Source organism: Sander lucioperca, chromosome 1 (genome assembly GCF_008315115.2).
Source record: "Sander lucioperca isolate FBNREF2018 chromosome 1, SLUC_FBN_1.2, whole genome shotgun sequence".
NCBI classification, from domain to species: Eukaryota; Metazoa; Chordata; class Actinopteri; order Perciformes; family Percidae; genus Sander; species Sander lucioperca.
Window position 1 is genome coordinate 13,000,091 of NC_050173.1, and position 13,790 is coordinate 13,013,880.

The 13,790-nt window shown below is 39.3% G+C and overlaps 1 long non-coding RNA gene across 1 annotated transcript; it reads right to left on the minus strand.

Moving 5' to 3' along the window:
- Positions 1–2,636: 2,636 nt before the first annotated feature.
- On the minus strand, positions 2,637–13,472 carry LOC116048924. Its single transcript, XR_004104776.1, has 3 exons — positions 13,463–13,472; positions 11,152–11,158; positions 2,637–2,838 (listed from the first exon to the last, which is right to left on the minus strand). It is a non-coding gene; the product is annotated as an uncharacterized LOC116048924 (long non-coding RNA).
- Between the last annotated feature and the right edge of the window lie 318 nt (positions 13,473–13,790).

The window sequence follows — 13,790 nt, forward strand, 5'->3', positions numbered from 1 at the left end:
AAGTCTGTGATGGAGATCAACAGATCATCCGAATTATCTTACCTGACAAACACCCACTACAACTGGGAATGAGATATCACAAAGTTAATTTTTATTTCTTAATGAAGAAGACCAGTGAAGAGAGCGGAGGAGCGGTGTAGTGTGAAAGAACTTAGGGAGGTTGAAGACAAGTCCAGCTGCTGTGTTCTGAATGAGCTGCAGGGGCCAGATGGCACATGCAGGCCAGCCAGGAGGGAGTTGCAGTAGTCTAGACATGAGATGACTAGGGCCTGAACCAGAACCTGAGCCACCTTCTGCGTTAGAAGGGGAGGTATCCTTCTGATGTTATGCAGCATGTATCTACACGATCGGGTAATTGCAGCAATGTTGGCAGTGAAGGAGAGTTGGCCATCAAGTGTCACACCCAGGTTTCTAGCAGTCTGGGTGGGTACTACCACAGAGTTGTCAATTGTTATAGTCAGGTTTTATTTCTTTCAATACCTCTTACAAGCAAGTGGTCAATAACAGGCATACTAAACAGAAATCTTACATATGTCCTAACTGTATGTGTAAGTTGTATACAGATAATTGATAAATGGATGGATATTAATTCACTTTTCAAATTTGCTTAAATTGAGCAGGGAGACATTCATGTCCTCCCTCTGGGGATTAATTTTCAGGATAAAATACTCAGGTTTAGAAAAAGAAAGCATCCCTCAACAAAAGGGAAGGCCTTCTGAGTTGATGTCCATCTCACTCAGCACAAAGCTGTCTGGTTGATAGCTTTCACTTTAGCTTGACAAATAAATGGCATACACAACGCAGCCAAAGCTCTTACCATAACAATAACCCATTTTTATTCCTCACTTTTTCCTTCTTTAAATCAACATGGTGGCTGTATTGCTTCCACAATCCATTCAGTCTTCTTGTAATTTGATTCGATTTTCAATTCAATGACAAAATGCCAAAACATAACTGCGTGTACATTCATAGGAATGCTACTGCAAAACCAAGCAACCAAAGATGAAAATAGGCCTTTTTTTTTTTACAAAAAAGACAGACATGTCAATGTAGGAAAAAGCACAGGTGTAAATAATAAAAATTAACATATGAATTCCATTTAACTGCCACATCTTCATAGTTAATGTTATTAGTATATTAGTAGCACCTGTGCTTTTCCTATTATGCCAAGTCAAATTGTCTGCTGTGAAAAAGGTCTATTGTTTGAATAATGCGGGACGCCTTGCTCCCATTGGCCTATGTAATGTTATTCATTATACTTTCTACTTTGTTTGTGACATGAATTGGCCTAGCTCACGCATTGTCTTTCTGTGCTGAAAAGTGATGTCATAAAATATCAAGTTTGCAACCAGAAAAGTACAGAGTTAGACAGACTTTCTCAGAGTGTCAGCAGCTAAAGAACTGACAGAGGGACGCACAGGTGCTAACAACTAATTAGACACAGCTGCTGCTGGAGTGAGCAGGAAGACACTGACATGTGGAAAGACATCTGCTGGGCAGGTAGGGAAACAAATGGCCTGAGAATGAACAAAGAAAAAGACAAGTTTTAAAAAGAACATAAGAAAATACAAGAGCCTGAACCAAACACCTTTTATGATGAATTTTGCTTAAACTTGTCAACATGGGTTTCCAAGTTGCATTAGTTGCATAAACCAACGGAAGATAAAAAACATATTTTATCGTTTTTAGAATGGAATTTTTCATTTTGGAATGCACTTCAATTCAATTAATTTGTTGTAACTCAACCTTGACAAGACTGAGGTGCTTTTCCTTCCAGAGAAGGGCTCTCCTACCCAGGACCTGACTATAACAATTGACAACTCTGTGGTAGTCCCCACCCAGACTGCTAGAAACCTGGGTGTGACACTTGACGACCAAGACTACGTTAACACGTGGCCGGCTATTTTCATAAACGGACATTTAGAACCTCTATGTTTTCAGAAAAGTGTTCGTTTACATGTCCCCCGTGTATATATGCTGTCAATGTCATTAAGAGCATGCCACACCTGTAGGTGGCAGTGTAACAAGAAGCTCAAGCCCACGTTAGCCAATCAGAATCCCGAAAATAGCAACAACTCACTTCCTCTTTCTCGGCTGCCTAAATCTCCGTTTGTCTCAGTTTACATGCAAACGTGCAAACAAAGTTTTCCAAAATCTCCACTTTGGCCGGAGTTTTTAGAAATAATCGTTTTCTGTGATAAAAACAGGGTTTTAGTGTAAATGAGAGGCCAAACCGCAGGAAAATATCTGCGTCTTCCCTTCGTGTAAACGGGGCTCAACTCTCCTTCACTGCCAACATTGCTGCAACTACCCGATCGTGTAGATACATGCTGTATAACATCAGAAGGATACCTCCCCTTCTAACGCAGAAGGTGGCTCAGGTTCTGGTTCAGGCCCTAGTCATCTCACGTCTAGACTACTGCAACTCCCTCCTGGCTGGCCTGCATGTGCCATTTGGCCCCTGCAGCTCATTCAGAACACAGCAGCTTGACTTGTCTTCAGCCTCCCTAAGTTCTTTCACACTACACTGCTCCTCCGCTCTCTTCACTGGTTACCAATTGCTGCTTCAAGACACTAGTACTTGCATACAGGGCCACTAACGGATCATCCCCAGCTTACATCCAGGACATGGTTAAAACCCTTGTGTTGTCCTCCGGGTCCCGGTGACCCAGAGGACAACACAAGGGTTATGTACTTCCGTTTACTTTGTTGAGAATTGCTCTCTAAACCCGGTCTCTTGTAAAGTAAGTAAGTAAAGTTTATTTCTAGAGCATATTTAAACACAGTTTAAGCTGACCAAAATGCTGTACAAAAAAGCACTAAGGTGCTGTATTGACCCTATACCCCAACCCACCCACTCCGCATCAGCCAACCTGCTTGCTGCCTCCTCACAGCGAGGGACAACTAATCATTCAATGAAATTCTGACTGTTTGCTGTCCTGGCTCCTAAATGGTGGAATGAGCGCCCTATTGACATCAGGACAGCTGAAAGCCTATGCATCTTCTGACTGCACCTTGGATAAAAAGAATATATATATATATATATATATAGTGAGGAAAATAAGTATTTGAACACCCTGCTATTTTGCAAGTTCTCCCACTTAGAAATCATGGCGGGGTCTGAAATTGTCATTGTAGGTGCATGTCCACTGTGAGAGACAATCTAAAAAAAAAAAAAATCCAGAAATCACAATGTATGATTTTTTAACTATTTATTTGTATGATACAGCTGCAAATAAGTATTTGAACACCTGAGAAAATCAATGTTAATATTTGGTACAGTAGCCTTTGTTTGCAATTACAGAGGTCAAACGTTTCCTGTAGTTTTTCACCAGGTTTGCACACACAGCAGGAGGGATTTTGGCCCACTCCTCCACACAGATCTTCTCTAGATCAGTCAGGTTTCTGGGCTGTCGCTGAGAAACACGGAGTTTGAGCTCCCTCCAAAGATTCTCTATTGGGTTTAGGTCTGGAGACTGGCTAGGCCACACCAGAACCTTGATATGCTTCTTACAGAGCCACTCCTTGGTTATCCTGGCTGTGTGCTTCGGGTCATTGTCATGTTAGAAGACCCAGCCTCGACCCATCTTCAATGCTCTAACTGAGGGAAGGAGGTTGTTCCCCAAAATCTCGCAATACATGGCCCCGGTCATCCTCTCCTTAATACAGTGCAGTCGCCCTGTCCCATGTGCAGAAAAACACCTCCAAAGCATGATGCTACCACCCCCATGCTTCACAGTAGGGATGGTGTTCTTGGGATGGTACTCATCATTCTTCTTCCTCCAAACACGGTTAGTGGAATTATGACCAAAAAGTTCTATTTTGGTCTCATCTGACCACATGACTTTCTCCCATGACTCCTCTGGATCATCCAAATGGTCATTGGCAAACTTAAGACGGGCCTTGACATGTGCTGGTTTAAGCAGGGGAACCTTCCGTGCCATGCATGATTTCAAACCATGACGTCGAAGTGTATTACCAACAGTAACCTTGGAAACGGTGGTCCCAGCTCTTTTCAGGTCATTGACCAGCTCCTCCCGTGTAGTTCTGGGCTGATTTCTCACCTTTCTTAGGATCATTGAGACCCCACGAGGTGAGATCTTGCATGGAGCCCCAGTCCGAGGGAGATTGACAGTCATGTTTAGCTTCTTCCATTTTCTAATGATTGCTCCAACAGTGGACCTTTTTTCACCAAGCTGCTTGGCAATTTCCCCATAGCCCTTTCCAACCTTGTGGAGGTGTACAATTTTGTCTCTAGTGTCTTTGGACAGCTCTTTGGTCTTGGCCATGTTAGTAGTTGGATTCTTACTGGTTGTATGGGGTGGACAGGTGTCTTTATGCAGCTAACGACCTCAAACAGGTGCATCGAATTTAGGATAATAAATGGAGTGGAGGTGGACATTTTAAAGGCAGACTAACAGGTCTTTGAGGGTCAGAATTCCAACTGATAGACAGGTGTTCAAATACTTATTTGCAGCTGTATCATAGAAATAGTTTTAAAAATCATATATTGTGATTTCTGGATTTTTTTTTTAGATTATGTCTCTCACAGTGGACATACACCTACGATGACAATTTCAGACCCCTCCATGATTTCTAAGTGGGAGAACTTGCAAAATAGCAGGGTGTTCAAATACTTATTTTCCTCACTGTATATATATATATATATATATATATATATATATATATATATATATATATACAGTGCTGCTCATAAGTATTCATACCCATGCTAAAGTTGACTAAAAAATCTAATCTAATCTTTTGGAAATTGATCTTAATGCCTTAATTAAAAAAATGAGGAAAAATCCAACCTTTTAAGGACAACAATTTGTTTTGTGAATGAATAATGTATTGTAAATAAATAAATGTTCTTCCTTAAAATATAGGGGTCATAATTATACATACCCCTATGTTAAATTCCCATAGAGGAAGGCAGATTTTTATTTTTAAAGGCCAGTTATTTCATAGATCCAGGATACTATGCATCCTGATAAAGTTCCCTTGGCCTTTGGAATTAAAATAGCCCCACATCATCACATACCCTTCACCATACCTAGAGATTGGCATGGTTTTATTTCAGTTAGCCTAATAGCTAACTGAGATAAGATCCATATCAATGCAAATCAAACCAGCTATTAGGCTAACTGAAATAAAACCATGCCAATCTCTAGGTATGGTGAAGGGTATGTGATCATTTTTTTAATTAAGGCATTAAGATCAATTTCCAAAAGATGATTTTTTTTATTCCTCTTTTTAGTCAACTTGACCATGAGTATGAATACTTATGAGCAGCACTGTATATATATTTCAATTCAATGCTTCAATGCAAAGAATATATATATATATTATACTGAGCTGATATTAAAATATTTTTAAATCTGCCCAGCAGAGTGAAAAAAGGGCCACACTCATTTAACCTTTACTAATAAGGAAGGAGAAGAAATGATCAATGAATAGAGAAGAGTGGAAGAAAGAGAACAGTCAAAAGAAGTCTGAAGGAGGAACGAGCAGGAGACATAAAAAAGACAGCCTCCTCATTCAATCTTCTTAATTCCAGGCTACTTCACATACTTTAAGTGTTTTAAAACCTGGTAGGTAAAATATGCCATGTATAGTATTTACTTAAAGGGTCATCAGCATTGCACCATAAAGTAAGCATAATTAGAGCTACAGTAACTGATAAATTAACACTAAACACTAAGATATGCCTACAAATTATGTAAAAAACACCACAAGCTGTGCAGAAATGCTTTCAAAGATGGATTCAGAGTTACATCAAAGATAATTGATGCTTTCACAGTCTGACTTAGTCAATTCAAATTGGAATTTCCAAAGTCCTATCTAAAAGGAAATGTCCTCTTTATGTTGGCCAGGACTATGTCCATTGCTGTCCTGTTGCAGTATGGTATTTATTGGTAGCCACATGAGTGCATTTTCCAGTTTCTGCTGCAAAGACCACCAAGCACTTGGTGTGGTTTAGGGATTAATAGGCCAACCGTAAACTGCAACATCCCCGGTTTAAGTCCAGCTGGAGATATTTGTTGCATTTCTCTCCACTGACACTTTCTAATTAAGGAATAAAATGCCCCCCAAAAACAACAATTTAAAAAGCCACAAAGCTCACACACAATGTTGCTTGTCTTGATGTTTCAGCCCCACAGAAGTTTGTAAGACTTTGTGTTTCAGGCACCACCAAGAAAAAATACTGGCTACACATTTAAAATTCCCACTTGAAGTGCCTATAACTCAAACTGGTGTAAATAAAGTATTAAGGCAGTACTGCTGGACTACTAAGTGATTTTAATCACGTCTGCCGCTCTCCATTTGTATTACTGTTCTCTGTAAAACCGAGACAATTAGGTCTGACAAAAGATCCCTGAGGATAAATGATCTGCTAAAAGAACATTATATGCCCCATTATATGTCTCTGAGCTAATAACTACCATGAGTCACAAACCAAGGCTCCTATTCATTGTCCTATTAATGCTCCTCCTGCCATCCTATCCTTGTGACTGAGAAAATCTTACGCTTCTCTTGACAAAACTGAAGGTATTTGACAGATTTGTTACTCCTAATTCTATGAACAACTGTGCTCCATCCCACTGTAAGACCTTGTAGACATACTGTAATGTCACAGATGAAACGCCTTTCAGCACATTAGTAAAGCACATTAAAAAAAGGATTGAGCCACTTGGCTCTGACTTACTGGTATTAGGAGCTCACTCTCTGATGGCCATGTTACAAAAAGACAAACCCTAAGACCTCAGTATTACCTCCATGAATTTCTTCAACCTTACCTTTATTGTCCTTTCACAAAATATGACTCCCAAAAAATACATAAATTAGCTACATACTCTAACCTGGGTTCTCCTATGAGAAATTTAAATTTTAAATATCTCAATTACACCAAAAACAATGGAACCAAAATGTGTTCATGCCAAACTGTTCCAACACTGACCACATTTACACTCAAATTGCAAATATTAATTACATTCCTGCTTTGTCAAACCATTTAATTCAATTTGACACTAATAACCTTAAGTAAGTATTGTAGATTCTATTAATGGCCTAAACTCTAGGACAAGAAAATAAAAATCCTGCTCTTTGCAGATAATGTTTTTTCTTTTGCAGCCTTAAGATGGTTTATAGGAAAGTATGATAATCTTTGAAAATATAGCCTTACTCACCGGATTTAGACAGTGGGTATGGCTCGCCATTGGCCAGCTTTTTGGCCAGCATTCTCCTCCCCTTCCGCTGTTTATTTTGCAAGAGGACCGTAGTTGCATCTGGGGCTTAGCGCTGCCCAAGACACAGCCGAAATGATTAGATGATTAAACACTTGACACTTGTTGATTGACCGAACTGGTTTGATTGTTTTTACTTTCTAAAATGTGAGGATTTTTCTGCATTGAGAGCTTTTACTTTTAATACTTTAAGTAAATATTCCTGATGATGCTTACATATTTTTACTTAAGTAATATTTTCAATGCAGGACTTTTACTAACAGAGCATTTTTAGAGTCTATTAGTACTTTTACTTAAGAATCTGAATACTTCTTCCACCACGTTTAGCTTTTGCTAATGAAAAAAGAAATGATGTAGGTTATCCAACACAACTTTAGCGAGACGTATTTTAAGGAATTTAAACCACAAAATACATACCAGTGGATAGAGAGATAGCCTGTAGAATGCTGGCATCATATGAAAAGGGTCCAGCTATATATCAGTAATCTGCAATCTCCATTTTCAAATCAACATTTACAATTTTATTTTAAAGGTTTCCAGGTTTCGTAATCTTTATCTTTTTCTTTTGGCTGCTCCCATTAGGGGTCGCTGCAGCGGAACATCTGTTTTCTATCTAGTTGGTAAGCCAGGCCTCGATGATCCCGTACCGAAATCTGTATAATGATATGTATATGTGGTATGGCAAAGGTTTTACACCGGATGTCCTTCCCAACATAATCCTCCCCATTTAAAGGGAGGAAACCAGAACAGTGGAGGAAACTCACGCAAACACGGGGGAAAACATGCAACACACAGAATGGCCTTACCCTTATTTAACTGTATTTTCTTATGAAGGTTCCCGGACCATTGCATATAGTACTAATTGATAGGGAAGATCGAAACATTTTTCAATTGGGATGCTTTCAGTTAAAGTATTACAATTAATTGCTGGTGTAACCTTTAGAGTTGGTGCAAAGCATGGCAGTTGTAAATCACAGGCAAGCTCTAATGTGAATGCATGTACAGCCCAGCATCCCTTCTCATATCAACAGAGTTTGAGACAAGTTCAGTGACAGAACTCCAGCCTACTGCTGCTGAGCAGGAAATCAAAGATTGGGGATTGATGCATCCTTCACCGATTCTGTTCAGTAACCATACTGCTGTTGCACTGCTGTGGATGAAGCTACTATGAGACACATGCAGCAGTGAAGAAGAACATTGAAAAGAAGACTGGACCTCTCCTTGAACTCATGTAGATAGTGATGAATTCAACGTATAACAACAGAAGTTGCATCATATGAAGAGCATCATCATGCTCGTGAATAGTTATGCCCACATATTCATAGCCAAGTGCATTGAGTAAATAATGGAGCCGGAAGCTATTTTCATTGTGAGTCATTTCAGTCAACATAACTACAACATAACTGAGTCATCACCTACAAATGTTCCTTGAGTAATTATTTAAAAATGTGATCCCTTTGATTCAATTTACTTTGCAGATCCTTATACAAATCAAGTTAAAAAAAATAAATAAGAAATGGACAGAATGAATCAGAACACCCAAAAGAAAATCTGTTCTGAGCTGGCCATTTGAAAATAGGCACATTCACTCCAGAGATGATAGAAATGTGAAGTAGCACATCTCCAACAATCAATCAATCAATCAATCAATCAATCATTTCAACAAACAATTTGTATTTGTCTTCACATATCGTGAAGCAAAATGAGAAAAAAAAGAGTCACCTGGTTGAATGGCACCGGCACTCCAGGATCCAGCCAAGTCTTGGTGAAAGGACATCACAGCTCCCGACATCCCACTGGAAACCGGCGCAGGCACGGGGCCACCCAGTTCACTTTCCAATGCCTGCACCACATGCCTGCAAGACATTTAACATTACTTACAAAGGAGTCATAAATATAAAGAAAGAGATAAAGGTGCCAATAATAAAGTACAAATGATAAAAAAGGACCAAAAAAAAGGACCAAAGATATAAAAGGTGTAAAAAGAAGATAATTGGTCAAATAAAAGGACAAAAGCACAGTCCAGGGGGTAACGGTAATTGCAGTGGGTATGAGGGATAAGGAATTATTGCACATTATTTTAAGGGTAAAGTAGTTGTACTGAGAGAGAGATGCATACACTGTTGGAAATGTATAGCGAGAGAGACCGTAGAGGGTTAGGAGCTTTTTAGAATTGCATTCCATCCACCACTTTGGTCCAGACTGAAATATCTCGACTCTACTACTATTTGATGGATTGCAATAGGATTTTTTTATAATCAGAAGATGAATCCCAATAATCAGTCCCTCCAGGATTTCGCGGCCTTTTTTGAGATTGTTGCGGCCCAAAATGCCTGATTTCGCGGGAGCTTTTGTAAAAAATTGCGATAAAAGTTGCAATGTCTTTTGTATGTTTGTTGCAATGAAGTTGCGGGAGACAGTGAAAGTTGCAAAAAAGTTGTGATTTTTTTATAGTTCTTTAAAAATAAAAAGGAAACTTGTTTTGGGGAGAATAAAACTATTCTGGACTGAGATTTCCTAGTAACCTTACCAAAAAGGCTCAGGATGCTGTAAATGTTGGTATAATATGAAAATGGCTGGTGGATTTAAGACAAAAAATAATAATTTACTGAATGAATCAAATTTGAACATATGTGTCAGTGGCTTGTTGATCTTTACCTTGTTAGTTACACACACATGGGACACACATTCATACGGTTTGATAAAGTACTGACTCCTCAATTTAGGTCATCGTGTCGTCTCATCTCCTTTTTCTCCTGCATCCACCGTGTGTGTTGTTTGTGTGTGTGTGTCTGTGTGTGTGTGGGGGGTACGGAGCAGCAGCCCCACCCGCTGCAGAGAGCCGACAGCCAGGATGGAAAAGGCAGCAACTTCAGCGACTTTTAAATCGTTAAAGTCTACATTGATGTTAAAATGTATCGGACGGTCTGAAATGTTTTGCACGGTCTTTCGCTGTACGTTTTCTTGGTAAATGAGTCACACACACGTCTCGTCTCCATATCAAAAACAAGGAAATTATCAACCCGTTCTCACTCCCAATTGGTCATTGGCTCTCACATGGGACTGCTGTGATTGGTTGAAGTCGTGGGAAACTTCAGGGTATTGGTCAAATGCATAGACATATCTCTATATATGTCTATGGGTCAAATGTGCGAAAAAGTTGCGGTGAGTGGAAACAATTGCGAGTCGCACAAAATTTGCGGTGATTGGTTGAATTTGCGTGAATTGGCGCGATCGCGACATCGCGAAATCCTGGAGGGACTGATGGTAATCCCCTGACTTTTCCTGTAGTGCCACCATGAGGTTGGCATTTTTGGTTTTGAGTGAAATGTCTCAACTATTGATGGATGGATGGTTACTACATGTGTTGCAGACATCCTTACCCCCCTCAGAATGAATTGTAATAACTTGTTGCTGGTGGGGATCCCTTCTTCCATATAGCACCATAATCCGGTCAAATGTATTATTTGACTGGTACTTTGGTTTATAACACAACACTTGCAAAACCAATGCCATTCCCATGAGCTTAACATACTAAACTAAAAAGAAAATCTGAACATTACAAACATTATAGGTGCTTAACCAGCATGTTAAAATTGTAATTATGAGCATTTCAGCATTCTGAAATTGGCATTCAGCTCAAAGCACAACTGTGCCTAGATGCAGATTCACAGTAGCCACTAGGGTTAGGCATGTAACTGTTAGGGTTAAGGTTAGATTTTAGATTAAACCTCCATGAAATAAATGTAAATCAACGCAATGTGCTCACACGTGACAAAAATGTGTATCTGAGATTTAATGAGGATACATTTTCACTGTCCCAGTTCATCTCGGAGAAGGGGAGATTTTCTCTATATTTATCTCCTCGCTCTCCATCCTCTATTCTCATCATCATCGTCATCACCCTGTTTCTGCAAAGACGTAGGATCAAGCTAGGTAAGAGCAATAAAAGACAAGAGACAGAGAGTGGAATACGGAAAATATAGAAGATATATGAGGAAAAGAGACACATTGAAGAGGAAATAAGCAGAATAGGCATAGGCAAGGGAAGAAAAAAAGAGTAGAGACATATAAACAAAGCTACACAGCACACGATTAAGTGTCCAGAAAAAACCTGCAGGAGAGATAAGGGGATGATACTGCTTTTTCTGTTTGGGTACTATTTAGGTTGAGGGAGAAATAATGAAAAAATAGGCAGGGAGAGTCAAGGTGGAGTGACATCTTGAAAGTTTGTCCCAAAAGCAGATGGAGAAGTATTCTGGCTGTCAAGATAAGGAGGTTAAGAAGTCTTGGAGATGTAAGAGGATGGGAAGAGAGGACAAAAGACAAAATCTAAACAAGAGCAAAAATATTAGGGAAGGAGCAGAGATCAGAGGAGATGATAATAATACAAGACAAGAGGCTCTGTGAGAAAGACACAAGATAGAGAAAGGTGCATCGTTCATAGCAGGATAAATGAAACAGAAAGCAATAGAGGGCGTGGGGGTAGATCATCAGCCAGTCAGGGTGTTGGGCAGCGAGTGTGATAAGGACGCATGGCAGCAAAAAGTTGGTCATGATAGATAAAAAAAAAGAGACAAAGAGGCAAAGCTGCCAGAATCCACAGCTCATTGTCATGGTAAATAATCTGCTTGGGGTCACCTTATTCAGCATGGCCATGGCTGTGTCCCTTAGTGACTCTGGATTCTGCTCTCTTCTGCTTCAAACATTGCACATTGTCTGTGGCCAAAAAAGATAGAAATAATTATCCTAAACTAGGGCTGTGTATTGGCAAGACTCTGGCGATACGATACGTATCACGATACATGGGTCACGATTCAATATATTGCAATATATTACTGTGCGTAAGGCGATATATTGGGATTTTTTTTAGAAAAACTAATATTTAAAAAAGACATGATGTGCATAAAAGTCAAAGAAGTTTACTTTAGGTAAACAATTCAGTACACAGAAACTCAAACTGCCAGTTTGGGATTGTGTTTCACAGGTTCTTAGTGAGCTAATTTTTATATGCTAAAGTAGGCCAAAGTTCAGCCATAGCTACATTGTTAGCTTCTAGCAAAAAGTCAGGCACTGCTAGGCGCTGTTAGGCAAGGACACTAGTGGTGCGTCTCGGCATAGCCATCTAGCAGTAGGGGGTTTAAACACAACATAAACGGGAACCACTGTCTTACATGAATATTTTTGCATGTAAAAAAATTAAAAATTAAAAAAAGAAATTAAAAAAAAATCTATATTGTGTTTTTGAAAATCAATATAGTATTGTTAAAAAAAATATCGCGATACTCAAGTGTATCGATTTTTTCTTACACCCCTATCCTAAACACACACACATTTGTGCGTTGAAACCCAAAACATGATGAGGAGAGTCACTTAATATAACCTGAGTGGACTTTTTTTTTTTAACAGCATGGTGTACGCTTTGATTCCTCTGTGAGCCTCTGTGACCTATAGTTATCCATAACACCCTTCTCTGCATAGGTTAGGTCCTATTAAAGTCCATCTGAAATCACAGTCACCCCTTAATGTGATAGAAAAAATAATCTGATTTGATATATATACCACTGGCATTTGCATTGGCTGAATTTAAGTTGCTACAACTGTCCACTCTCCTTACAAAGTTACGTTAGTCTCCAGCGGCTAAATTAAGGCAGAGGGACAGCGAGGTGTGCTAGCTCACTAATTATCGTCTCATTTGTGGTCTGATAAACAGTGAATTCATCAATTTCAGTGCGCATATCGCTATTTTCCAAGCTACTGTAGCTGTCATATATGGCGGTGACAGACCTTGCTTTCTACCACTGTGATTTAGGATTATACCAATAAACTACCGAAACATAGGCTTGTTATAGGGAGTTCTGCAAAAATCGGTTCTGGCGTGTGTGTGTGTGTGTGTGTGCTTCAACTAGTAACTAGCATGCACAAGGGCCCGTCATAATAGCAGGCACTGGAGCCCATCATAACTACCTTATGCCACTGGTTGTGTAGCAGGCTGCTGTCTGACTTTGACTGTCTGCTTGACAGAACACTGCTTTATGCAAAATGCAGTGCCATTATAAAACGGTGCAATTGTAAAGATGTATTAAGTTATCATATATACTATATAGTCATGAACATAAATGAACACAGACAGATTCTGTCTCCATTAGGTTATTAAGTATGCTGTTTTTCTCTCTCATGCACACACAATATCTGCCAGGAGCAGAACAATCCACAGAGAGCAAAATTGGTGATGTCTTGCCAAGCACTGTCATCTCCATTTTAATACTGCTTAATTAGCTGGGTTTGCCCTGTTAATATGTAGCTGGTAAATGACTTGCATCTAAGGAGTATCCACTGACCCTATAATCAATCAAGGTGGCATAATGGTAGCCAACTCTGAACGCTTATATTTTTTATCAAAAGAATGAGCTGAAGCAATAATAATTTCTATGTTGGATTTCACCACATGGGGTGCGGCGTTTTTAAAGTATCTTTCAAATACAGAACAAAAATGATATGTTCAATCTTTAATGTTTGAATTCAGTATTCACAGTCTACTAA